Genomic DNA, 26,948 nt, shown 5'->3' with positions numbered 1-26,948 from the left:
CCTCTCCCATGTACGGAACATATCAACACTCATCTTTGTTAGATTAGAGGGGTGTGTGGGAAAAAGTAACAGGTCAATAGTTTAGCCAGGTCTGTCCCTGTCCATCCACCCACCCCCACTGCACCCAGACTTGGAATACACACACACACACACACACAAAGCTGAAGTTTCACACCAGGAGCAGCAAGAACACACAGTTCCAGCTCAAATTGACACAAGATCTTTGGACAAATTAGTGCCAATTTATTTCACCAAAAAAACAAGATGTTTGTGTTAATGTATACAAGATTACTACAGAAATGAACACAAGATCTCTGCGCAAATTTAATCAAACTAAAATAAATATTTCAAGTCAGCAAGTATAATGATCTTGAGATTTATATAAATAATGATAAATGCATTATAAATTAACCAGACTGTATTTCCAATTTCACACAAGTTTTATACAAATGAAGGGAAGATTATTGCAGAATTGAACAGAAATTCACTTGGAGGTGCGGTGGACAGCACAGATGGTTATCTCAGAGTACAATGGGATCCTGATCAGATTGGCCAATGGGACGAGGAGTGGCAAATGTGAGGTGTTGCATTTTAGAAAGGCAAATCAGGGCAGAACTTATACACTTAACGGTGAGGTCCTGAGGAGTGTTGCTGAACAAAGTACAGGTTTATTGTTCCTTGAAAGTGGAGTCACAGGTAGATAGGATTGTGAAGAAGGCATTTGGTATGCATTGGAGGCTGAGGGGTGACCTCACAGAGGTTGATAAATCATTAAAGGTATGGACAGTGTAAATAGACAAGATCATTTCCCTGGGAGTGGGGCAGTGCAAAATTAGATTACTTACAGTGTGGAAACAGGCCCTTCGGCCCAACAAGTCCACACCGACCCGCCGAAGCACAACCCACCCATACCCCTACATTTACCGCATACCTAACATTATGGGCAATTTAGCATGGCCAATTCACCTGACCCACACATCTTTGGACTGTGGGAGGAAACCGGAGCAAACCCACGCAGACACGGGGAGAATATGCAAACTCCACACAATCAGTCGCCTGAGTCAGGAATTGACCCGGGTCTCAGGCGCTGTGAGACAGCAGTGCTAACCACTGTGCCACCGTGCCACCCACAAAATTAGAGTGCTTAGGTTTAGGGCCTCAAACTGCATGTATCCCACACACACGTGCACACTCTAACACAAGTAAAACCTCACACACTGTGGCAGACACTGAAATAAAACACTCACACAAGCTCACACACGTTTTGTCACTCTCACACATTAATGCTCAGACAAAAATCATCTTACAAATTCACATACAGTCCCAAACACACAAACACCGTGTCACATAAACATGTTTCAGGAGCAGCTCCCCGCTATAATTGGGAATATTTTGCCTGGGGAGGTGGGGATGAACTAAAACAGGGTCAAAGTCCCTCTCCCTATTTCTGTTTCTTGTGATGAATGTGATACGATGCCACCCTCTGCTGGTGGATCGATGCGATTGCAGAGACAGACGGTCTGGGCTGGAATCATGATAGGTTTATGGTGGCTCAGAGAGTGGTGTGTGTATGGAATGAGCTGCCACAGGAAGTGGTGGAATTTGGTACAACATTTAAAAATATATGAATAGTAAGGATTTGGAGGGCGATGAGCCAAATAGTGGAAAATGTGACTAGATTTATTTTTGATATCTGATTGGCATGGGCAGGTTGGATTTAAGGGTCTGTTTCTGTGCTTCATATCTCTGTGACTCTGAGCTTATGACAGAATTGGACATAAGATTATTAAACAAATATACTTCGTTCTCAGAAGCAAGGGACATGACAATGTGGTTCCATATTTTCAATGATGGTTTATCAACAGCTAATGCTCGGAAGTCACTGCTTGGCACAAACTGTGTTGGTGATGTTTATACATTGGACAGTGTCAGTTCCTGCACACACAGCACCAATAGGAATATCCCTCGACTGGACTCTGTGAAAATCACTCCCTCACAGACAGACAGTCACAGCATGACCCCTGTCTGCTAGTGATTGTCAATGTTAAATACAGACAGACAAACACATGCACACACGCATCTACACAGACACAGACACAGAGACACACACAGACACGTGCGCACACATATATCTACACACACACACACACTAACACAGACACACACACACACACACACACACACACAACCAGACAACCACAGTAATATCTCACTCTGCTGGGGAGAGTAAATGTTATATTCAGGCACATACACACAGTCACAGCATCAACCCCTCTGGGGGACTGTAAATTTTAAAAACAGATGCTATAACAGTCCTGAAACGTTTCTCTATTTAAATTGAAGTCTCTCTGTCGATTCTTCCCGCCAAACATCACCCCCTGCTGCTGCTGCTGCTGCCTGAATCCTGGAGAACCCCCCCTGGTCCGGAGAAGGCAGCTGTGATCCATTCGCTCCAGGGAAAATGACAGACTGTGACAAACAGATGAGTGGGGCTTGGAAGAGCATAAAAACGTAGTTTAAATGATAAGACACTAACACATGATCCATCAAGAAATTAACTTTAAAACAGTGATAGTGAGCTGGAGTGGAAGGTCCCAAAATGCTGACATACAGACACCTCGGAAAAAGAGAGAGGAACACTGTACAATTATCGCCGAACATTCCCACTTCTGACCTTATGACAGAGGAAAGGTCATTGATGAAGGAACTGAAGAATGTTGAGCCTAGGACACTCCACAGTCACAACCATCTTCCGAGGTGTCAGGTATGACTCTAACCAGCGGAGCATTTGACCCCTGATACCCAATGATTCCAGTTTTCCCGGTGAGCCTGACACTGAGCGTGGTTGGCAAGTTGTCGGAGAACATCCTGAAGGATAGGATTTCCACGTACTTGGAAAGACAAGGACTGATTAGGGATAGTCAGCATGGCTTTGTGAATGGGAAATCGTGTCTATGAACTTAATTGAGATTTTGTTTGAAAAGTAACAAAGAGGATTGATGAGGGCAGAGCAGTAGACGTGGTCTGGCAGACTAGTTGGCAAGGGTAGATCGCATGGTATACAGGAAGAATTAGCCGTGGATACAGAACTGATTCGAAGTTAGAGGACAGAGGGTGGTGGCGGACGGTTATTTTTCAGACTGAAGGCCTGTGATCAGTGGAGTGCCCCAAGGATTGGTGCTGGGCCCACTGCTTTTCATCATTTATATAAATGATTTGGCCATGAACATAGGAGGTATAGTTAGTAAGTTTGCAGATGACACCACAACTGGAGGTGGACTGGACTGCGAAGAAGGTAACCTCAGATGACAACAGGAACTTGTTCAGATGGGCCAATGGGCTGAGGAGGGCAGATGGAGTTTTATTCAGATAAATGTGAGGTGCTACATTTTGGGAAAGCAAATCAGTGCAGGACTTATCCACTTAATGGTAAGGTCCAAGAGAGTATCGTTGAACAAATTGACCTTGGAGGCAGGTTCAAAGTTCCTTGAAAGTAGATTTGCAGGTGGAAAGGATATTGAAGAAGGTGTTTGGTATGCTTTCCTTTATTGGTCAGAGCACTGAGTATAGGAGTTCGAAGGTCATGTTGCAGCTGTACAGGAGATTATTTCAGCTACTTTTGGAATGTTGAGTGCAACTCTGTTCTCCTTCCTATCTGTAAGGGTGTCCTTGGAAGGGTTCAGAAAAGACTGACAAGGATGTCACCAAGGTTAGAGGGCTTGAGCTATAGGGAGAGGCTGCATAGGCTAGGGCTGTTTGCCCTGGAGTGTCAGGGGCTGAGGGGTGACCTTATAGAGGTTTATAAAATCGTGAGGGGCATGAATAAAATAAGTAGATAAGGTCTTTTACCTCGTGTGGGGGAATCCAGAATTAGAGAGCATGGGTTTAGGGTGTGAGGACAAAGATATAAAAGGGGCCTAAGGGATAACATTTTAACACAGAGAGTGGTGCGTGTATGGAATGAACTGCCAGAGGAAGTGGTGGAGGCTGGTACAAGGGCAACATTTAAAAGACATCTTGATGTATTTTATGAATATGAATAGGAAGGGTTTGGAGTAATATGGGCCAAATGTTTGCCAATGGGACAAGATTAGGTTATGATATCTGGTCGGCTTGGATGAGCTGGACTGAAGGGTTTGTGTCTGTGCTGTCTCCCTCTCTATGACTCGCTGACTCTAAATATCATCATTCTTTTACATATGCTGTAACGAGGAATTTAACAGGTTCCTGAAGTAATAGGCAAATACCTAATTAATTGGCAGTTAACATGGTACAGTTGGCACACGTTACTTTAATACAATATCCATTGTGAAAAGCCTCAAGAAAAGAGATTAGATTCTGGAAAACATCATGAAGCCCAGGGGGTGGACCACAAACCTGTCCATCTCTGTTGTTTTGCTGAGGCAATGATCGATTGTACAAAGTGCAGTACCACAGAGTCAATTACAAAGGGATAACTCAGCTCTGCTGTCTAATAGTAATCCCGGGATGGAGTGGTGTGGGGGAGTGGTGGGGAAGGTGGGAGCATGTGCGCTTAAATTTTAAACTGCACAAACTAAGATAGTCTGGCCCTTATTGCTGTGCCTGACTAAACGGTGCGAAGCTGGGACAAAGTTGTACCAAAATAAAGTTCTGCTCGAATCGACCACTGGACTCCGACTGTCATCAGAAAATACAAGATTGAGCAGGAAGTTAAACATAGGCCACAATTTGCTTTTGGAAATAGGCAAGAGGCACAGGGAGAATTGACACTTATGAAAGGTTGTTGACAGGTTGAAAATGCATCAGCAGAGAGTCTTTCATTTCTTGTCTGTTTGACACTCTGTAACAATCTACAAAAGTAAGGAGTTAATTTGTTTGAGCCACGAGGTTCTTCTTAACATGTGCACGAGAGGGTCAGAGATGCTGGAGGAGCAGCCATTTACAATCGTACTCGAGTTCCAACTGGATAAGCCTTTGGACACTACTTCTTCCTTTTATGGCTCCAAATTCGAAACAAGACAATCTTTATATAATTTCTGTTTGCCATCTCCATGTATCTATGAATTCACCTTAAACTTTTACAATACGGAATAGCATCTTTCTGATTCCAACTTTCAGAGATGGCCCTCAGTGAGCTCCTCCACCATTCCCTCCATTTCACTGGTGTCCTGTCACTCCCATTCCCCAATCAAATGACTTGAACTCGGACACACAGAACTTTAACAGCGATAAAGCACAGTTAGAAAGTTTATTTCATTTCTGTCCCTGAGTACAGCCTTTATTCAGTGATAGTCAGGGCTTCATGTCTTGAACATGAGACAGAACCTGCTTCTGGTGAGTGTCTTCATTCAGTGAGAAGGAGCAGGGTGGCCCAGTGGGTTTTGGGATTGTATTTGGGATTTTCTGCTCAGTCTGCAGCATTCCAGCCCATGGGAGCAGTGCAGTGGGAAAGACTCCTCTTGTGGATTACAATAGCCCGATCAACACAGTGTTCCAGGCCAGTTACAGAGCTCCGAGAATTCGGAGTTAGACCCTGAAAACTACATTGATTAAAGGAGGAGGAACAAGAAAACAGTTTCAAGCTGATGAGGTCATCGGTATCTCTGTGCCGAACTCTGCACCACGTTTTATTTTCTGCTTCATAAACCCACAAACTGCAGCTCAACCCAGTCCCCCTGCCCCACCATACAGACTGGAGAATGGGACACCTTTCTCAATAGTACAGGAGTACATTCCAGAGACTACAGGCAGGTCAGGTTAACACCAGGGCTGTGTACACTTGGAATAACCTGGAGCAGATCAACACAAATCCAATTGGGGAGGGTGGGTCTGTTTAAGGAGAGTCAGTGTGGGTTTAAGATGAAACAAATGTGACTGTGCCTGATGAAAGAAAATAAAAGAAGGGACGGTTTCCAAAGTGTTTCACAAATTATTACCTGAGAGGCTGGATAAAAACTGAAGCTAATGTTCATGGTGTTTGAGTGGACAGTGTTATTGCTGATAGATTCCAGATTCTGCTTTTGTTATTTCATTATCACGTAACCCCCCTCTGTAATCAGGATTACACTTGTTATTGTAATGGGTTTGTACATTTCCAGAAATGTATAAAACAGCAACAAAGCCGAGCAATGCTGTCACCTCGATCTCCCCAAGGAGCTCCCACACAGTATAAGGCAGCGTCTCTGGGAATGCATCAGCTCAGAGTCTCAAACAAGGAGCTTGTCAGCTGCCTGAAGGGACAGATCACCTCACACAGAAAAATGCACATGCCAATTCAACACGTGCAGAAAGTGTTCTACACCATCCTTGCTTTTACTGGCATCCCAGGTATGGCGCTATGACAATTGAACTTGTCTTAATTTGCTGCTGATCTGCTCTCTGGTTTTCCCGTTTGAACAATAACGTCTCCAGCTCACTGACTGGTCACCCTTATCCAGGCACCGGGACAGTGACAGCAATTCACTGAGCAGCATTCTCGGTACAATCCTACACTGACAGAGACTCCCAACCTCACTGCTGCTGCAGCATTTTCTGTTCTCAGTGTTGTGTCATCTGTTCCAGTTTGATATGGCTTCAAGGTATGAGGAGAGATCAGGCAGGTTAGTTCTGAAGAAGGGTCACTCGACCCGAACTCTGTGCTCTCTCCCACAGATGCTCTAGACCTGCTGCGCTTCTTCTGATTTCATTCCGTAAATGAAGCCAGGTTGATGGAGAATTTTGAAGGTTAAGGGATGATCTGAGTGAAGTCCAACAAAATATTAAAAGGAAAACATGAACTATTTCTACTGGTTGCAGATTGAGAACAAAGGATCATAGTCTGTGAATGGGGCTGAGAGCGTTCAGGAGAGATGTCAGAAAGCTCTTCTGTGCACAGAGGGTGGGAAAGGTTTGGAACTCTCTTACACACACACAGTCATGGATGCTGCATCAGTTGGGAATTTTCATTCTCAGATTGTTCTTTTTTTTGGCAAAGCAAAGGAATTGAAGGATTTGCGCCTTGTTCTGATTTGTAAAGCTTCATCTTCCATCGCTTCCCGAAATTCTCTCCTCACACTCTTTGGTCAGGAGATTGAAATTTTGACAGATTGCCCTCCTGGTCCCGCCACATTGAGATGTTGGTGGGTAGGTTTACAGTGTAAATATTGCAGTAAACCTAAAACTCCCACATTGTCATTAAGGGAGTCCTGCATGCTCTGCTGTACTGCCCATGTTTAATATATATGGTGTAGTTGTGTTTGAAATCTCACACAGGTTCTGGTGACCTGTTTTATAATCCTGCCATGGCTTCGATCAGGATTTAGTCCAAAGACAGGATCAGGGGATAACCGTTTCTCTGGAGAAGGGAAGAGTTTGGATTATTGACAGTCCAATTGCTAGTCCTATAACTGACTTGGGATTGAGGATTCTACTGGGGTTCTGTACCTTACCATGCAACCAAAGAAAATCATAGACTTCCTTCTGCTCTCCTAGGAGGAGTTATGAGCTCAATATCTGTCTAAACTCTTGAATCTCGAAACTGACTGAGCTGGAGGACAATCTGGAGTGAATGTTAAAGTCTGATACTCAAACTCACTCACACCCAACCACTGCCAGTCACACAGTGCATGGGAATTTGTTGGTAAAACCTTGTTGTTGCTCTCTGGAATGGATAGGTGGTATTTCTGATCAATAATTTGTTGTTTATTTTCCCATTTGTCTCCCACAGTAAATTTGCTAGCAGTTACAGTCCTTTCCAGGCAAAACTGTAGTGTTTCCCCTTGCACTACCCGTTACCTGGTGTTTATGGCAGCTGCCGATCTGATGGTCATTATTACTGACGTTATACTGTGGAGATTACCTTTTTATTATTTCCCACAGTCTTTCCTGGACATCACTCCTGTGTGCAGTGCTATTGGGGCACTGTCTCGTGCAGCCACGGACTGCTCTGTCTGGTTCACCGTCACTTTCTCCTTTGACCGATTTGTGACCATTTGTTGTCAGAAGCTGAGAACAAAATATTGCACTGAGAAAGTTGCGACTGTGGTTCTGGCAACAACCTGCACCCTGTTCTGTCTGAAAAACATCCCCTTCTATTTTCAATATGAGCCTGTGAGCATAATCAACAATGTGCCATTCGATTGTAAAACAAAGCAAAGCTACTTCACTGAGACTTGGTGGGTGGTATTAGATGGGCTTGATACAGTTTTAACCCCTTTACTACCATTCGCTTTAATTCTGTTGCTCAATGCTCTGACAGTCAGACACATTTTAGTGACCAGTCGAGTCCGGAAGAGGCTGAAGGGTGAGAGCAAAGGAGAGAATCAGAGAGACCCAGAGATGGAGAGCAGAAGGAAGGCTGTTATTTTGCTCTTCACCATCTCTGGGAGCTTCATCCTCCTGTGGTTAATTGTTGTTGTGTCTTTCTTATATTATATCATTCAAGGAAGCAATCCTGACAACTGGCCTTTTCTGTATCACTTCAGTGCAGTTGGTTTCATGCTGCGGAGCCTAAGCTGTTGCACAAACACATTTATTTATGCAGCAACATTGTCTCAGTTCAGAGCGAAGATCAGTAACGCAGTAAAATACCTGGTTACACGGATTCCTTGTGTTATGAATAAATAAAACTCCTCAGTGAAGCCCACAGGAGGGTCCGACTGTTTCCAAACCATGAAATGATTTTGTTTTATTCACTCGTGGGATGTGGGTATCACTGACTGAGTCTGTAGTTATTCCCCATGCCGAATTGCCCCTGAGAAGGTACTGCTGAGCTGCCTTTAACACTGATGGAATAACAATATATTTCTAAATCAGGATGGTGAGTGACTCAGAGGGGAATTTGAAGGGGGTGATGTTCCCATCTATCTGCTGCCCTTGTCCTTCGAGGTGGAAGTGCCCGTGGGTTTGGAAGGTGCTGTGTGAGGATCTTTGGTGAATTTCTGCAGTGCACCATGTAGATGGTAAACACTGCTACTACTGAGTGTCAGTGATGGAGGGAGGGGATGTCTGGGGATGTGATGACAACCAAGCGGCTGCTTCATCCTGGATGGTTTTTTTCTGGTGGCAGTTGGAGTGGGAGGAGTGACAGCGATGACCAGAGGCCCGACAGGAAGGTCAATTTAAACAGATATAAAGGTTTACCTCTTGTATCGGCGGAGCGTACACTGAGCACGAGCAGACACGGGACTGCTGGTTAAGTAAGGCTTTATATTTGGGCAGTTGCTTTCCCACAAACAGTACTCGGGAATGTCTCCAAACCGTCTTCCTCCTCTCAAATGGATAAATGTGAGGATCTGTTCTGGTCCAATCACCATTCCACCGTTTTGGATTTATTAAATGGAATGGGACTCAGGGGAATCCCCCCAATAGAGTGTGCAGGGATTCGAGTCCACACCCAGCATTTCGAGATGTTATTTTGCTGTGTGTGCTGATAGAACATGGTTAGGTATGTATTAACATGGAACCCCGCGCCGACTCCGGGGAGCAGGACTGAGGGTGGCACAATTCATTTGGTGCTGCCCCCCCAGTGGCTACCAGGCAAAGGGTGAAGGCAACAATAAACAGGAACATCCCGGAGCTTCCCAAACGGAGTTATACAATGGTCCAAAGGCGATACCGCCTGCACACAACAGCCCACGCTCTCGGACCCGGACCGTTCACAACAACCGCACACACACGGAAATCGTCAGCAGGTCCCGAGAGGAGTCAGTCTGAAAAGAAAGCAGAGGGTGAGGATGATCAACCAGTGTCTGGATATTTCTTCAGTTGTGACCAGTGTTTCCAGACTCCCCCTTCCCTCACATGTCAGTACAGGTGGGTGTGTCACCACTAATGATAACCTCAGAGGGACCATTCTACTGAGGGGCGAAGCCTGGTTTAACGGGGAGAGTCTTAACCATAACCTTCCTACCCACCGCTGGGACCTCCACACAATCCTCTAATTGCCTCTGTTCATCCCTCCCTCACCTTCCTGTTTGTCCCGAACTGTTTTCCACATCTCCTTCAGCTGGGTGCTCAGTTCGAGCACATAGCGATGTATTCTATCGCAGCGAGGGCCAGCATCGGAACCCTCCCATGATGATGGAATCGGGCAGTTACATTGCCCGACCTGTCATTGACTCGTAAGGGGTCAAACCATTCGACCGGCTTGTGGTGGACTGGAGTTTGTCAGAGTCCTGCATGGCCTTAGCAAGGGAGGGTTTAAGAGTTCTGTTCATTCACTCCACCATGCCTGAACTTTGTGGATGGTCAGGTGAGTGAAATGTCAGTTTAATGCCCATCAGCTGACATGTGGTTTTTACAACTCTTACAGTGAAATGGGTCCCCGGTCGGAGTCAATCTGGGACGGCACCCAACTCCCCCACCTGGGCATCCCCTCCTCAGCTACAACCCTTGCCACAGTGTTAGCTGATCAGTTCTGGGTAGGGTAGGCCCCGACCCTCCTGGTAAATTGGCCAATAATCACAAGGTAATCCGTCTTCCCATGGGATTGGGGAAGAGCTCCCATAAAATCCATCTGTAACTGCCCCCAGAGTCCCTTTGGGTGTGGCTGGGGCTCCATTCTAATTTTAATGGGCCAGCCTGGGTTGTACTGGGCACACGTCACACAGCGGTGACAGAATCGAGTGAAATCTCTGCCCATGCCCTTCCACCACCATTGCTTCCAGATGTTGGTTATCATATCATTGATATGGGTGATGTTTCTGCAGTTTAACTAAGGGTTAATGAGTAAGGGCGAACTGTGAGACTGAATGTAAGTTAGCTTGGGAACAGGGAGAAACTGTTATGTCAAAAACATGGCGGTTTGTAACCTTGGATAAAACTGATGTAAGTTGTTAATTAAAACTGGGCTGCTATGAAGCTAGATAACCTTGGCCAGGATACAATAGAAGCTCTTAAAATATTAGAAACATACAGATAACCAAGGCCTGCGATAGAGAGGCGAGAAATGCTTTAGCCAATAGAATTGTTAAAAATAATGTAATGTTTAAGAACATACAGATAATCAAAGGGTTGGCAGAGAGAAGCGTGAAATGTTTTAACCAATGGAATTGTTACTATCCTTTTCAGATGTAAAAATAATGTATAAATATTACTGCTGTAATCCTTTCAGTGTGGTCCTTTCCCTTCTTTTTTGGAAGGCATCCAAACTTGCAAGTTTGAATAAACATTCGTTGCCTCATCTGTGTGTCTCGTAGTATTTCGATTTGCCACGCGATAGCGGTAGCTGGTGGGTATAAGGGTTGGTGTTGACAGCTTGGAGTTCGCCTCCTAGGACGGGACCTTGTGGACAGTCTCCCTTAAACTGGGTGTGAGAGCGGTTCGTCCGCCACACGGAAGTCGAGGGTTAAAGGACAGTCCGCGGTCAGAGGAGTGTGGAGGCAGAACCCGGCTGATCTGAATCATACCCATAGTGTAGAGTAGTTAGCCGAGTGTCAGGGACTATTCTCCGGAGATTTAGAATACCTAGACAGAAGTCACTTATAACAGCATCACGCCCCCACCTGGGAAATGCCAATGTGTAATTACATCCTGAGAAGGATCCTTTTATCCCCACTTTCAGCTCACCCCAGCCTCTCTGACTCTCACTGTGTCTGTGTCTGACCCCATTGCGTTCAAAGTGATACAATGCCACCCTCTGGTGGCCTCCCTCTGCCACTGCACAAGGGCAGGTTTTTTTCTCTCAGGACAATTTGCTCCTGTCCCTGTCCATTCCATTGTCTGTAAACTGCAGGCCCTGTTCCCTGTTCAAATTAATTCCAGCAATAACAACCACCCCCCCGGCCCTGACTTTACCCCCTCATATTTTATGCCCCATCTTGCAGTGCCCACTATTTTACGTCTCTCACTTTTGCCCTCCACATTCCCACCGCCAACAATTTTGCCCCCTGCCAATTGCGCCCAGAGCTGGGGGAGTCAAAAATGGGGGGTGGGGGGAATATATTTTCTCTCATTTTGTACTGCTCCAGTTTTTTTGTCCCTCCCCAGTTTTTTGAAACTGCCCCAATTGAGCAACTTCCTCCCCCACCGACCCCACCCCCGGTTTTCTGCCCTGGCATTTTTGCCCATCCCCAGAGTTATTACCCCCACCCAACTCTTTCACTTTCCCCCAAACATTTTGCCCCCCACCACCTTGTCCTGGTCTAATTGCCCTTTCTCCATACTGCCCCCACTGCCATTCCTACCTGCATCCCCCCACTGGATATAAAAGCCCCCTCTGTGTCTCCATCGTGTACAATAACCGTCTCCCCTCCCCTTCCCCCTTCACTGGGCCCTCACCCCTGGGCTGGAGGGGGTGAGGCACGGGAAGGATGCACACTGACTGACTGGCCTATAAACTGTGTGCTTTTTCATGCACAGCAAGATCCCATGCTCCCCCTCCACCCTCCTCAGTGAGAAAGGGGCTTTCCCTCCCCCACTCCCATCCCCCGTTGGGACAGCAATGGGAGACACAGGGAACAGCAAGATCCCACTGTGATAACAGCATGTGCAGCACCAAGTGCTACTGAGTTCAAATCTACCCTGGGACAGGAACAGCAGGACAGAGGGAGGGAGGGACAGATAGGGAGGGGGAGAGAAAGCGAGTGAAATGGGGGACAAAGAGAAAGGGAGTAGAGAAAGCGAGTGAGATGAGGGACAGAGACTGAGGGAGGGACACAGAGCGAGCCAAGGACAGAGAAAGATCCCAGGGAGAGACAGACGGACAGAGATGGGGAGAGAGAGAGGCACAGTATGAAACCGGGGAAAGAGAGAGAGAAACAGCCAGGCAGAGAGAACACAGGGCAGAGAAAGATCCCAGGGAATGAAACTCCCAGGGAGAGAAACAGGGGACAGACAGGAGAGCGTGTAAAACCCAGGGAGAGAACAGGACAGAGAGAACAAAACACTTAGGGAGGGGTAGACAGGACAGAGAGAGAGAGAGACAGAGAGAGAGAGAGAGAGAGAGAGAGAGAGAGAGCCAGAGAGAGGGAGAGAATGAGGGAAAAGCAGCCACAGCAGAGAGATACAACAGATAGCGAGTGAAAGAGAGGGGGGTTGATGGTATGAAGCAGATAGAATGATCCTCAGGCAGGAACAACCAGATCCCGCAGGGCTGACACAGAGAGGGGTGTGGGGAGAGGTTAGCAGGGAGGTTGGAGATTGAACAATTCAACAGTTCCAGGAAAGAGGGAGGATCCAGAGAGTTGTAGGAAGGGAATCTACAGGGGAATGTGAACAGGGAGGAGATGGGAAGGATGGGGATTGAAGGAAAGATGTGGGATCGACAGAGACAGAGAGAGTGAGCTGGGACACAAAGGGAGAGGTGGGAGCTGGACAGCAAGAGGGAGGCAGTGACATCTGTGGGATCAGACTGTGCAGCAGCTCCCTCTCCGTCTTTCTGTCCCTTTGCCCCCAACCCAGAACTTGCCCCTTGTGATAAATATCCTACAGAGACGGCCTGAACCCCACAATTCTTGTGTGTGTGTGTGTGTGTGTGTGTGTGTGTGTGTGTGTGTGTAAATGAACAAGGAGACAGGCCAGTTTCTGATTGTTCTCTCTCTCTCTCTCTGAATGTTTCTGGCTCTTGTCTGACGATTCCAGGCGGCAGAAATGATTTGATTCTCTCAGTCTCTGCACCATCCTGAGATTCAGCTCCTGGATCCAATCTCCTTCTCTGGGAACTGACAGAGACAAATAAAAATTGATTTGAAATAAAATTCAGCAGTGGTACTAAAAGCACAGCAAGATCCCACTGCTCTTTGGCCTTCCACAATCTCTCACTTTACTGTGATACTGGTTCAGTTTAATTATTGCATCATTAATGCATTGCATCACATCACAGCAACATCGAAACACAAAGAAATCACAATAGACCAGTTAACCCGAGGCTAGAAATACACACAGCAAGATCCCACTGCAGCAGTGTGACATCAGACAGATCGTGTGTGTCACTGGTGTTGGTTAAGGGTTCAATTCTGTCTCCAGGACAACAGAGGGACCAACCCAACTGTTCAACAAATTCCAATCAATTGTCCCTCTGTTCGCCCCTCTCTGTAACCCCCTCACTCTCTCTCCATCTCTGATACCTCTATCTGTTACTCCCCACCCTGTGTTCCTTCTCTCTCTCTCTGTTCCTCCTAGCTTACTCTCCATCTCTGAGATCTCTCTGTTCCCTCTCGCTCTCTCTCTCTCTGTCCCCTCTCTCTCCATCTCTGAGATCTCTCTTTGTGTGTTTCTCTCTAATTTAATCCTGTACACTGTAATCTTTATTCCCCTCCACTTTAAATAACGACGGCTCATTTATCATCCTACCCTCTCTGTGACCCACATTCCTCTGACATTGTGACAAGACTTTACAGAGGGTCAGATATTTTGGGTATTATTTCCCTCCTCGGGAGTCCTGCCTCACAGATCCTGCAGGTTAACCTGTTTGTGTCACAATCCCAAAACCCTGGTTACTTTAAACCCAGGCTTCAAACCCATTTTAAAAACGACAGGGCCACAATCTGACAGAACCCAATTAACCAGAGGGCCCTACAAACCAGGCCTCCACACTCCCCCCACCCCCGCAGTGAAGAATAAACCTCGGGGTTATAAACAGGCCACCTCTCACCTGGGCCCCACAGGCTGCAGCCTGGCAACCAGGCCTCAGGCCTCAGGCCCATGCTCCCCTCTGGAGGTTGCTCTTGTCCAAGGCTTTCCTGGTCCCAGGCATTTTGGATCTTCACTTTCCAGCTTTCCCAACAAAGGTTCTTTGGGACAAAAGGGAGAAAAGATAATTTAGGGAGGTCGGGGCGGTGAGCGAGAGCACTTTGATGCAGAACTACACAGCAAGATCCCAGGTTTAAAAGCGGCCTCTGCACCCCCCCATATCTCATCCCCAGTACATTGCAGACTGTCACAACAACATCAAAATACAAACAAATCAGAAGACAGCAATTAACCAAAACAAACACATGCACCAAACAGGGAGAGCTGCTTGTTCTCAACAGCGACAGAGAAAACAGCTCATTTGAAGAATAAATCTAAATAATTTTTGTCCACATTTATCTTCCTTCGTGGAGAAGTTTATGAAGAAAAACACCTTTGACCACAAGTCCATCAAGAAGTGGTCAGCACGTAGTGTCCTCGAGACCCTTCGGGAAAAGTAGAGGGCGGATCCTGTTGAGTGGTTCCCTGAGCAGACTGTCAAAGCCATTTGGCAGAATGCCTCATCGTCAGAACTTTCCAACAAGCACCAAGACATGGCTTGGCTGGTGGTGAGAAGGGCTTTGCCTGTGAGATCCTTTATGCACGCCCTGACTCTCAGCCGCACCGCACGCTGCCCTCGAAGCGGCTGCGGGGGGGAGGAGACTGTCACACACCTCCTTCTGGAATGTGCCTATGCAGAGGAAGTCTGGAGAGGAATGCAGTGATGTTTGTCGAGGTTCGTCCCGAGCAGCGCCGTGACGCGGGACTCCGTGCTCTACGGCCTGTTCCCTGGGACGCACACTGAGACGAACATCAACTGGGCCTGGAGGATCATCAACTTGGTGAAGGACGCTCTCTGGGTGGTCCGAAACCTGTTGATCTTCCAGCTGAAGGACCTGACCCTGACTGAGTGTTGCAGACTGGCACATTCCAAGGTCAGGGACTACGTGTTGAGGGACGCGCTGAAGCTTGGGGCAACTGCCATCAAGGTGCGGTGGGGAAAGACCACCGTATAACATCTGCCTGTCTAACAGGGGGCCCATGCAGTCATTTGGGCTCTGCTGAGGCCTCAGCTAATTATATGGGCATATGGTTGAAAAATGTACAGACCTGTATAAAAATGATAAAATTAGATCTCTGTATGTAAATGTTTACATATGTATGGCATGACCAACTGTACAGACCATCAAATTATTTTATGAATAAAGTATATTTTTGAAATAAAAAAAATCTTCACTGAGTAGTTTGTGGACTCCACCCCTGCAATCACTGACACATTGTAACCTCTGTCAGTCTGCTCCCTGGGGAGCTCTCTGTGTCATTGAGATGTTAATTCCCAGGACAGGAGCCTTGTTTGATCTTGCTGCCCACTGAGATGTTAATTCTGGGACAGTAAAGTGTTACTGTTCCTGGTTTGTTCAACTCTGTTTGAAGCCTTGTTAGTTGTGACAGTGCAGTTTGAACATGTCTAACATTGGTACCAACCTAGCGTCTAAGAGCCAGCCTTTAGACCCCCTGACACACACAGGTCTGGGAAGAGAGGGGGATATTTGCTGAGGATCTCTCGGAACTTTCCTGCTGTACCTGTAGTTTCCAAACTCGAACTCACTGTCTCTATCCCTGTCTGCCTGTTTGTTTCTCTCTCTCTCTCTCTCTCTCTCCGTCTCTCTCTTCTCTGTCCCTGTCTGTCTCTCCCTGCTTTGCTCTACATGCAGCCATTTCCAATTTGACCTTCGATCTTTTATTTCCTTTCCTTTTCTCTAATATATCGGCAGAGTTTGGGAATTTCAAACATCAATCACATGCCAGCCGCTCAACACCCACATTTCCCCCTCTCTGCTACACCCCTCCCACACACACACACACACACACACACACACACACACACACACACACAGTACTGGGAAGATAGGGGGACCATATGCAAGTTTGGTCAAGGGGGAAGTGTCAGTGATGGTCTGAGTCCATGTAACATCACTGAAATGTCTGGGTGTGTGTGTGTGTGTGTATGTGTGCCTGTCCATCTGAGTGCACAGTTTCAGTGTCAATGTTGTCACTCCATAATGTGACTGTGTGTAAACCACGTCTTATGTCCCTGTCCCAGTAATGATCCACAAACCATACACCGTCCCTCACTCTCATTCACCCACACTCTCACACGTGTACACACACACAGCCTGGCACACTACATTCAGTCCTTGACACACACACACTCTCTCTCGCACACACACACATGTCCCATCAGATATTCACACTGATGTGCACACTTACACACACAGGCACTCACAATCCAAGACTCCCACTCTTACAGACAAATGCATACTCGAACAATTTCTCATACACTATGACAATCACACATACACTCTCTCACACACTCACTGTCTCTCATATGCACACACTCACTGACACACAGACATACACAGCCTCACTGTCTCTCACACTCACTGACACACGCACTCTCACACACTTGCTCACACATGCTCACACTCACACACTTACATACTCGCACACACGTTGTCTCACATATACTCTCACACATACATTCTCACGCTCTCGCAGACATACACTCGTATTCTCTCAAATACGTGCACACCCTTTATCTCCCAATTGCACACACTCTCTCTCTCACCCTACATCCTTTGCTTCGCACATGCACATTTTCTTTCTCACAGGGGCAGCATGGTGTCAGATACAGAGTAAATCTCCCTCTCGACTGTCCCATCAAACATTCCTTGCTCGGTTACAGCACAGGGTTAGCTACAGAGTAAATCTCACTCTACACTGTCCTATCAAACACTCCCAGGACAGGGATAGCACAGGTTTAGACACAGAGTCTCGTTTGCTCTGCAGAGTCTCCATCAAACACTCCCAGGACAGGGAACACAAGGGGTTAGATGCAGGGTAAATCTCCCTCTCCACTGTCCCATCAAATACTCCCAGGACAGGAACAATATTAGACAATAGACAATAGGCGCAGGAGTAGGCCATTCTGCCCATCGAGCCTGCACCACCATTCAATATGATCATGGCTGATCATCCTTAATCAGTATCTTGTACCTGCCTTGTCTCCATAATCCTTGATTCCACGATCCTTGAGAGCTCTATCCAACTCTTTCTTCAGTGAATCCAGAGACTGGGCCTCCACTGCCCTCTGGGGCAGAGCATTCCACACAGCCACTCTCTGGGTGAAGAAGTTTCTCCTCATCTCTGTCCTAAATGGTCTACCCCGTATTTTTAAGCTGTGTCCTCCGGTTTGGCACTCACCCATCATGAGAACCATGTTTCCTGCCTCCAGAGTGTCCAATCCTTTAATAATCTTATATGCCTCAATCAGATCCCCTCTTAGTCTTCTAAACGCAAGGGTATACAAGCCTACTCGCTCCATTCTTTCAGTGTAAGGTAATCCTGCCATTCCAGGAATTGACCTCGTGAACCTACGCTGCACTCCCTCAATAGCCAAAATGTCTTTCCTCAAATTTGGAGACCAGAACTGCACAAAGTACTCCAGGTGTGGTCTCACCAGGGCCTTGTGCAGCTGCAGAAGAAACTTTTTGCTTCTATACTCAATCCCTCTTGTTATGATGGCCAGCATGCTATTAACCTTCTTCACTACCTGCTGTACCTGCATGCTTACCTTCATTGACTGGTGTACAAGAACACCCAGATCTCACTGTGCTGCCCCTTTACCTAAATTGATTCCATTTAGGTAGTAATCTGCCTTCCTCTTCTTGCCACCAAAGTGGATAACCATACATTTATCCACATTAACCTGCATCTGCCATGCATCTGACCACTCACCTAACTTGTCCTGGTCACCCTGTAATCTCCTAACATCCTCATCACATTTCACCCTGCCACCCAGCTTAGTATCATCAGCGAATTTGCTAATGTTGTTACTAATACCATCTTCTATATCATTAACATATATTGTAAAAAGCTGCGGTCCCAGCACTGATCCCTGTGGTACCCCACTGGTCACTGCCTGCCATTCCGAAATGGAGCCGTTTATCACTACTTTTTGTTTCCTATCAGCCAACCAAGTTTCAATCCAAGTTAGTACATTGCCCCCAATACCATGCGCCCTAATTTTGCTCACTAACCTCCTATGTGGGACTTTAGCAAAAACATGGGGTTAGGTACAAAGGGGTTTGTGTGGGGGAGATCTTGATCCACCCAGATACTCCCATCAATTACACAGGGAGATTGATGGACTGGGTGAATGGGTAAACTGTGTTCGATGGGGTTCAGTGCAACCATGTGGTTATCAGGTTGGAGTACATAGAGGGAGCAGAATGGAGGGTTACAAGAACGATCTTGGGCCTTGGGATTACATTCTGAGGAGAGACTGAGGCCGGTTTGCTGTCGCACTGAGAAGGTTAAGGGATGATCTGATCAATATCTTCAAGATATGAACAGTACCAGACAGGGTCAATCAAGATCAATGATTCCCACTGGTTGGAGATTCTAGAAGGAGAGGGAACAGAGTCTGGGAATGTGGGCCCAGACCGTTCAGAAGAGATGTTAGGAAACACTTTGACACACAAAGGGTGGGAGAGGTGTGGAACTCTCTTCCACAAACAGCAGTGGATGATGGATCAGTTGTACAGGTTAAATCTGACACACTGTTCCCATCAACACTCTCAGGACAGGGACTGTGTGTGGTATAGGTAGACTCCAAGAATCCCTACAGTGTGGAAACAGGCCCTCCGCCCAACAAGTCCACACTGACCCTCCGAAGAGTAACCCACCCAGACCCATTCCCCTCCCCTATTATCCGGAATTATCCCTGACTTATGCACCTAATCTAAACATCCCTCAACACTGTGGGCAATTTAGCATGACCATTTCACCCTGACCTGCCCATCTTTGGAGTGTACGAGGAAACCGGACGACTGGGAGGAAACCCACGCAGGCACAGGGAGAATATGCAAACTCCACACAGACAGTCGCCAGAGGTTGGAATCGAACCCGGGTCCCTGGCGCTGTGAGGCAGCAGTGCCAAACACTGAGCCACCCTGTCACCCCTCAGCAATAAAGCTTCCTTTGTTGTATCCCCATCAAACACTTCCAGGGAAGGAGTTACAAACAGAATCAATCTCCTTCTCCCCTGCCCCCATCATTCCCTCCCTGGTTAGGTAAAGCATTGCGTTTGATACAGAGTAAAGCTCCCTCGATGAGATCACAATCAAAACATTTAACGGCAGGTATAATCTGATGAGAGATGCTGATTGAAACTTGGGCCCGCCTCTCCCCATCTTACACACACACACAAAACAAAAATGGAAGAACTCCACATATTCAACACCAGTTTCTTTGTTTGACGCTCTGTTCTGTTCTGATTCACTGTTAGATTGCTGGCTCTGAACATCCACACGGACAGTCGTCCTAATCTCATGTGCCATGTCCTGCTCCAAAACACCGCGTCTATTTCCAATCCGAAGTGTGATACAGGAGCCTCCCAGTGTCGGAGGGAGGTGAGTCTTGAGTCTGACTCAGTTGTGTGAATGTCCTGTGTTCATCTGACATCCAGGGATTCTTTAATGGAGCTTTCATATTTGGAAATCCCAATATATTTGGTCATTCCGTGTCCCTGTGTAAACTTTGTGGCGAGTGTGTGTGTGTGTGTGTGTGTGTGTGTGTGTGTGTGTGTGTGTGTGTGTGTGTGTTCCCACCAGGGCCTTGCATTATTGGATGAAATATGTCTTTAAACCAGGACTTATTAAACATTCAACAATATTTTCCAGATCCTTGTACACAAGTCGCAGAAAGCCAATGTTTATGATGTCACCCAATTGTAGAAGAGTTTTTGAGACATGTTCCCTTCTCTTGTGCTGACAGATTTCCTGATCCATAACTGAATCCTTCTCTGTTCCTGCCCCCAGACAAGCATCGTACCTTTTAGTCTGGATTGTCCCTCCTCAGTCTGAGATTCAAAGACCATCACTGCCCATCTCACTGTATTCCATCTGCAGGAGGCTGAGAGATGATCACGGACAAACTGTGAGGGGGCTGTTTTAATCCACAATACCAGGACGAAAGATTTCGAAGGTGTCGACCATCTTAGGTATGTTGACGGCAGCCATTTCATGTGAGCTCAGCGCTGACATTGACTTTATTATCAGGGAGAGGCTGGAAAGAGTGGGGACTTGGGGAGTGCATGTGTATCTGAGTGCAGTATAGATTCACCAGAATGATAGCTGGGCAGAAAGGGGTCACTGGGAAGGGTGGGAAATGACCCAAACCCAGGGTTGTCCCCCTGGGATTTAGAAGGATCAGAAGGAATGAATGTTTTGAGACAATATTGGAAACTGCTGGGATGGAGAATGAGAAAGGCTTCTTGCTGCTTCTGGGTCTAGGATTAGAATCAACGTCCAAAACTCTAACAATACTCTGAAATCGTTTCAAGATTAAAATGAAGTCACAAAGCCTCCCATTTCTCTGTGTGATATTGCACAGATTATGTCTGACTGCCTCACTCACTGAACCTTTCAACCCCCTTCCCAGTCTTTCTGTCCCCTCCTTGCATCTTACTGTCCCACATCACTTTGTGTTCTCAGCAAACAGAACACAGGATCCCATCATCTCAGGCATTCAGAGTGTGGGATGTAGATAAATTAATGTTACTTCTGCAATTCTGCAATTATAATTGATTATATAAAAATATGTGAACTCACATCAGTGTGTAATTGTTTCAGCCAAGACCTGAGTCAACAAGAATGGAAACTATGTGGAGGAAATGCATAATTGTTTTTTTTGGATTAGCTAAAAATGTATGCAAGAAAGAAACGGGGCTGTAAGGCAATGGTAGAAATACAGGCACTCGATAAGATGCTGTGAAGAGAGGCAGTTACATTAGATATGCCTGTATCAACAGTAGGTATAAACATCAGTTTCCCATTTTGACAGAAACACAGTAACAAACCCCAATTAAAAGGGCTTAGTGATAAGATGCTGAGAGGGGCAGCACAGATGGAGGGAGTAGATAATGGTAAGGCAAGGATGTGCCCACAGCAGGATGAGGTCAAATGGCCTTGTGAGAACAGGAATAAGCATTTTGTCACAGACAAGGCCGGATAAGACAAGAGATAAACAGGAGTAATGGGTACCAGTCTGAGGGAAGTGGAGGATGTAAACGGGGGGGGGGAAATAATGAAGTAAGAAAAAATATGTAGGAACCAAATTATATAAATATCGAGTATTTGTTGAATTCAGTGTGTTTTGTCCCTGCCTTGTGGACATCACACCCACTTGCAAGTGTGAAATAAAGGGCACTACTGATTCAGAACTTGTCTTGGACTGAAATTATTGAAGTGAGTGAGCTTTACTTCTCACAATTGGGGGCTCGTCCGGGATGTTCTTCCATCGCCGGGGGGAATGGCTGGCCCTGGACATTGGGGAAATGAGTCCCGTTCCCCATTGAGGAGCGGTCTTGTGTCCCGGTTTAGTCCAGTCCCTTGGGCGACTGGTACGAATCCCACAAGAGAGACATCTGAATCCTACAGTGTGGGGAGGTCGATAGGAAATACGGCAAAAAGGGACCAGGCAACTCTGTGCACAGACCAAGGTAAGAAAATTGACTTTTAAGTATTGCCTTGGTGTCCGGGATTGAGTTTTAGTAGTTAATAAGGGACTAACGAAGGAACTCAATATGGGTTGTGCCGTGGGTAAGGAAAAAGCCTCCGGGAAAACAAAAGAAGAACAAGGCAATGGAAATGGAGGCGGGGTCCCTTACAACATACCTCCAGAAAGTCCGTTGGGCAGGATGTTGTGGAATTGGACAAGTAATACTTGTACAAGGGAGAAAGTTGATTAAATATCGTTGCTTTGTATGGACTAAGGAATCCATTCTTCGTCCTGCTGTCTTCTGGCCAAAGTACAGGTCGGATGAAGACTGGGTTTGTAAATATCTGAATTTATATGTCAATGAGTGAGAGAGAGAGAGAATGAAAAGAGCTGTCCAGCTGGTAGAAAGTTTAACCCTTTGTGATTTGGTCTGAATGCACATTTGTTTGTTGGTGATTGAATGTTTGCGTTTTATTCCCTGGAGCTTGAGTTCCAGGACTGTTTTGAATCTGATTTTTATTATGGGAACTTAACATGATTTCTTTGAAGGTTAAGGATTCTACAGAGATTATGAAAAAAAATGGTGATAACTTCTGTTCCTTTTACAGGTCATGACTGCCTCACTATCAGTTTCTAACTATTCTCTTTTATTCTTACATAAAAGCGATTTATGGAGGACAGTTGAAGTTTCAGTTCAACATTAGATTGTAGTAAAAACGATACTCCATTGGTTAATATCTGTGACTTGGATTCAGCCATTGTTCATGCATTAGAAGTTTTTTTTTAACTTGAATAGACAAATTCTTTTAAGGCAGCTCTGATTATTTCACGACCTATAGTATTGTAATTGAGCAATGATTGGTCAGGGCAACATAAGAAAACTAATCTTGGATTTAAATTAAGGGACTAAAACTGAGTGATTACAGTGGATTTCAAAATTGGGAACTGAATGCATTTTAAATTTTAAATATTAAATTCTGAATAAATGAATGTAAATATATAAATATATTTACAAGTGAGGAACAGGCTTTAAAGTTAGTCAAGTGTGAATTGATGAATTGGTGTTTGAAGTTATGGGGAGCTAGAAATGTTGCAATATTTCTTTAAGAAAGAAAAAGGGGAAGAACGTAACGACTTATCCCCTTCGGGAGGTACCAATAGGGACAAAGAGATTGGGTTTGTGAGTGCCCCCCCTCACCAGTGGGGAGGTCAGAACATTTAAAAAGGAAATGAAGGTCCTGGTTGAGGGTCCGGTAGGATTGTTTGAATAAATTGATCAATTTTTGGGGCCCAGTCTGTATACGTGGGCTGAGTTAATGTCTATTTTGAATATACTATTTACTGGGGAGGAAAGGGGACTTATACGGGGAGCAGCCATTAAAATATGGGACAGGGAACACCCGATTGGAGATGGGGATGCTGGACAGGGAGAGACTAAGTTTCCCCTCAGAGACCCCCAGTGGGAAAATCAAAACCCGGAGCATAGAATAAGAGAGACAGTTCCGAAGTCGCAGAATCTGACTAAAGCCTTTGAAGTTAGACAGGAGAAAGATGAGACTCCTTCGGCTTTCTTGCAAAGATTAGGAGACTCAATGTGGAAATATTCTGGAATGAACCCTGAGGAGCCAGTGGCACAGGGTCTTTTGGAAGTACATTTTGTGACAAAGGCATGGCCAGACATACAGAGAAAGATACAGAAGATAGAAGGGTGGAGTGAAAAACCATGAGATGAATTGTTAAGAGAGGCACAGGAAGTGTTTGTAAAGAGAGAGGATGAGAGACAAAAACAGAAGGTGAAAATGATGGTAGCTACGGTTGATGAGGTAGTTAAGAAAAGAATGGATCCAATATTGAGCAACCGGAGCGGCGGGTGGCAACATGTAGGGCAGGGAGGGAGAGGACAAGGGGGAGCATTTGATAGAGGGTTCGAGTGACAGGGGCAGAGATGGAGGTCTCCACAGGAAGGATGCTATTATTGTGGAAAGATAGGGCATTTTAGGCGGGAGTGTCCTGATCTACAAATCTGTAAGGGAAGAAAGAGCAATTCCGCTTATGAATTTTGATGAAGAATAGGGGTGTCAGGGGTTCCTGCCTTCAGGGACCCACCAGGAACCCTTGAAATAAATTTAAAAAGGAAAGGGGACATTGCCTGTGAGCGACAATATCCCATTTCCATAGAAGGTACACGAGGACTGCAGCCAGTAATTGAGGGACTGATTAGAGATTGAGGAAGATCCCTCATGACCACAAATGCTTTCGTGTGATAGATTTAAAGGATGTCTTTTGGGTTTGTCCCTTGGCGGAGGAAAGATTTAGGGACGGCAAAAACAGCAGATGGGCATTGGATGTTACCTGATGGAAGGGAAATATTGAACAAAATGATGATGCGAGAGATTATGGCTGTCCTACACCAAGGCAGTCATTGGGGAGTACAAGCAATGTGTGATTTAGTTCTTAGGGAATATGGATGTAAAGGAATATATACAATTGCTCAATAAATGTGTGAGGGATGTATAATATACAGAAAGGTAAATAAAAAGGTCTTGAGAAAACAGACCCCGGGAGGAAGGGACCCAGGATTGAGACCCTTCCAGAGTATACAAGTAGATTATACTGAATTACCCAGAGTAGGGAGACTAAAATATATGTTAGTCGTAGTAGATCATTTATCCGGTTGGGTTGAGGCATACCCTCTAGCTACTGCCACTGCGAGTGGGGTGTCTAAAATAATACTGGAGCACAGAATTCCCCGATATGGGCTAGTATACACTATAGATTCCGACCAAGGAACTCATTTTACTTCTAAAGTGTTACAGGGGGTAATGAAAGGGTTGGGAATCTTCTGGGAATTCCATACTCCATGGCACCCGCCATCATCAGGAAGGGTTGAGAGAATGAACCAAACACTCAAACGACAGCTCTCTAAATTGATAATAGAAACCAGACTCCCTTGGACCAAATGTTTACCTATAGCTCTCGTGCGAGTACGAACAGCCCCACGGAAAGATTTCGGACTATCCCACTATGAAATCTTATTTGGATTACTTTATCTGGGAACGAACGGAGAATTGCCAATTCCTGTAACTAAAGATTTGTTCTTAAAGAAGTATATACTGGGCCTATCCTCCTCTTTGTCTTTCCTCAGGAAACAGGGTTTATTGGCACAGACTCCACCCCGAGAATTCACCGTTCATCCCATCCAGCCGGGAGATTGGGTCTCAGTAAAATCATGGACAGAGAATAAACTGCAGCCGGACTGGGAAGGGCCGTACCAGGCTCTTTTAACGACTGACACAGCAATAAGGACGGCGGAGAAAGGCTGGGATCACTACACTCGGATCAAAGGGCCAGTGGAATCTCCAGTTGAGGAAGAAGTCTGGACAGCCAAATCAACGCAAGACCCGCTGAAACTCAGACTAAAGAGACTTTGAATAACTGATTATACAGTGGCGACGCGAGCGCGGGATTATTTCTGTAGGATTGTATATTAAGTCGTTTTGTGCTTCAGCATGATGTTCAAAGTACTGGGAATGCTGAGAGTTATGATGCTAGCCCTCTTAGTTTTGGGATTTTGTCAAATATCATTTTCGTATGTATTATTAAAGGTTCCTGAGTCTGATAATCCACAAGTAATAGACACAGATGCATGTGTCTAAGTAAATTGTGGGGATGTAGATAATCAGAGATAGTACCGCAGTTCAGAGATACATCTTAAGTCCTATGGGGATGGCCTTGGGAATGGTACTTGGTATAATGGTCTCATCACAGTACACCGGACCCCCTTCCGACCAGCTCGCGATTGTCCCGATAAAAAGTGTAACCCAATATACCTGACAATAAAGAAAACCACATGGCACGAAGCAATTTGGGGGGGGGGGGGGGGGCACCTATGTGATACAATTAAATGAAACATTTGGGATAGAAATGAAAGCAAATGGGATGGATTTCGTGGGCTGTTGTTTTCGAATTAGCGTAGGACAGGAGAGAGAGACTGTGTCCAGTGTCCAGTGCACTGTAGGTAACAGAGAATGATTCCCTCCCATCTTCTGCTGTACTGCTCGTGTCTGTCTCAGAGTCAGCTCTGAAACATCTCCAGGACACTCCCATCCTCTCTCTGCCTGTCTCTGACTCTGTATCTGTGTCTAAAAAATGAGGTCTGCAGATGCTGGAGATCACAGCTGCAAATGTGTTGCTGGTCAAAGCACAGCAGGTTAGGCAGCATCTCAGGAATAGAGAATTCGACGTTTCGAGCATAAGCCCTTCATCAGGAATAAGAGAGAGAGAGCCAAGCAGGCTGAGATAAAAGGTAGGGAGGAGGGACTAGGGGGAGGGGCGATGGAGGTGGGATAGGTGGAAGGAGGTCAAAGTGAGGGTGATAGGCCGGAGTGGGGTGGGGGCGGAGAGGTCAGGAAGAGGATTGCAGGTTAGGAGGGCGGTGCTGAGTTGAGGGAACCGACTGAGACAAGGTGGGGGGAGGGGAAATGAGGAAGCTGGAGAAATCTGAATTCATACCTTGTGGTTGGAGGGTTCCCAGGCGGAAGATGAGGCGCTCCTCCTCCAGCCGTCGTGTAGTTGTGTTCTGCCGGTGGAGGAGTCCAAGGACTTGCATGTCCTCGGTGGAGTGGGAGGGGGAGTTAAAGTGTTGAGCCACGGGGTGATTGGGTTGGTTGGTTCGGGCGGCCCAGAGGTGTTCTCTGAAGCGTTCCGCAAGTAAGCGGCCTGTCTCACCAATATAGAGGAGGCCACATCGGGTG

The sequence above is a fragment of the Hemiscyllium ocellatum genome, chromosome 44 (assembly GCF_020745735.1).
Source record: "Hemiscyllium ocellatum isolate sHemOce1 chromosome 44, sHemOce1.pat.X.cur, whole genome shotgun sequence".
NCBI classification, from domain to species: Eukaryota; Metazoa; Chordata; class Chondrichthyes; order Orectolobiformes; family Hemiscylliidae; genus Hemiscyllium; species Hemiscyllium ocellatum.
The sequence above is the reverse complement of the archived record's forward strand: the minus strand, read 5'-3'. Positions refer to the sequence as shown.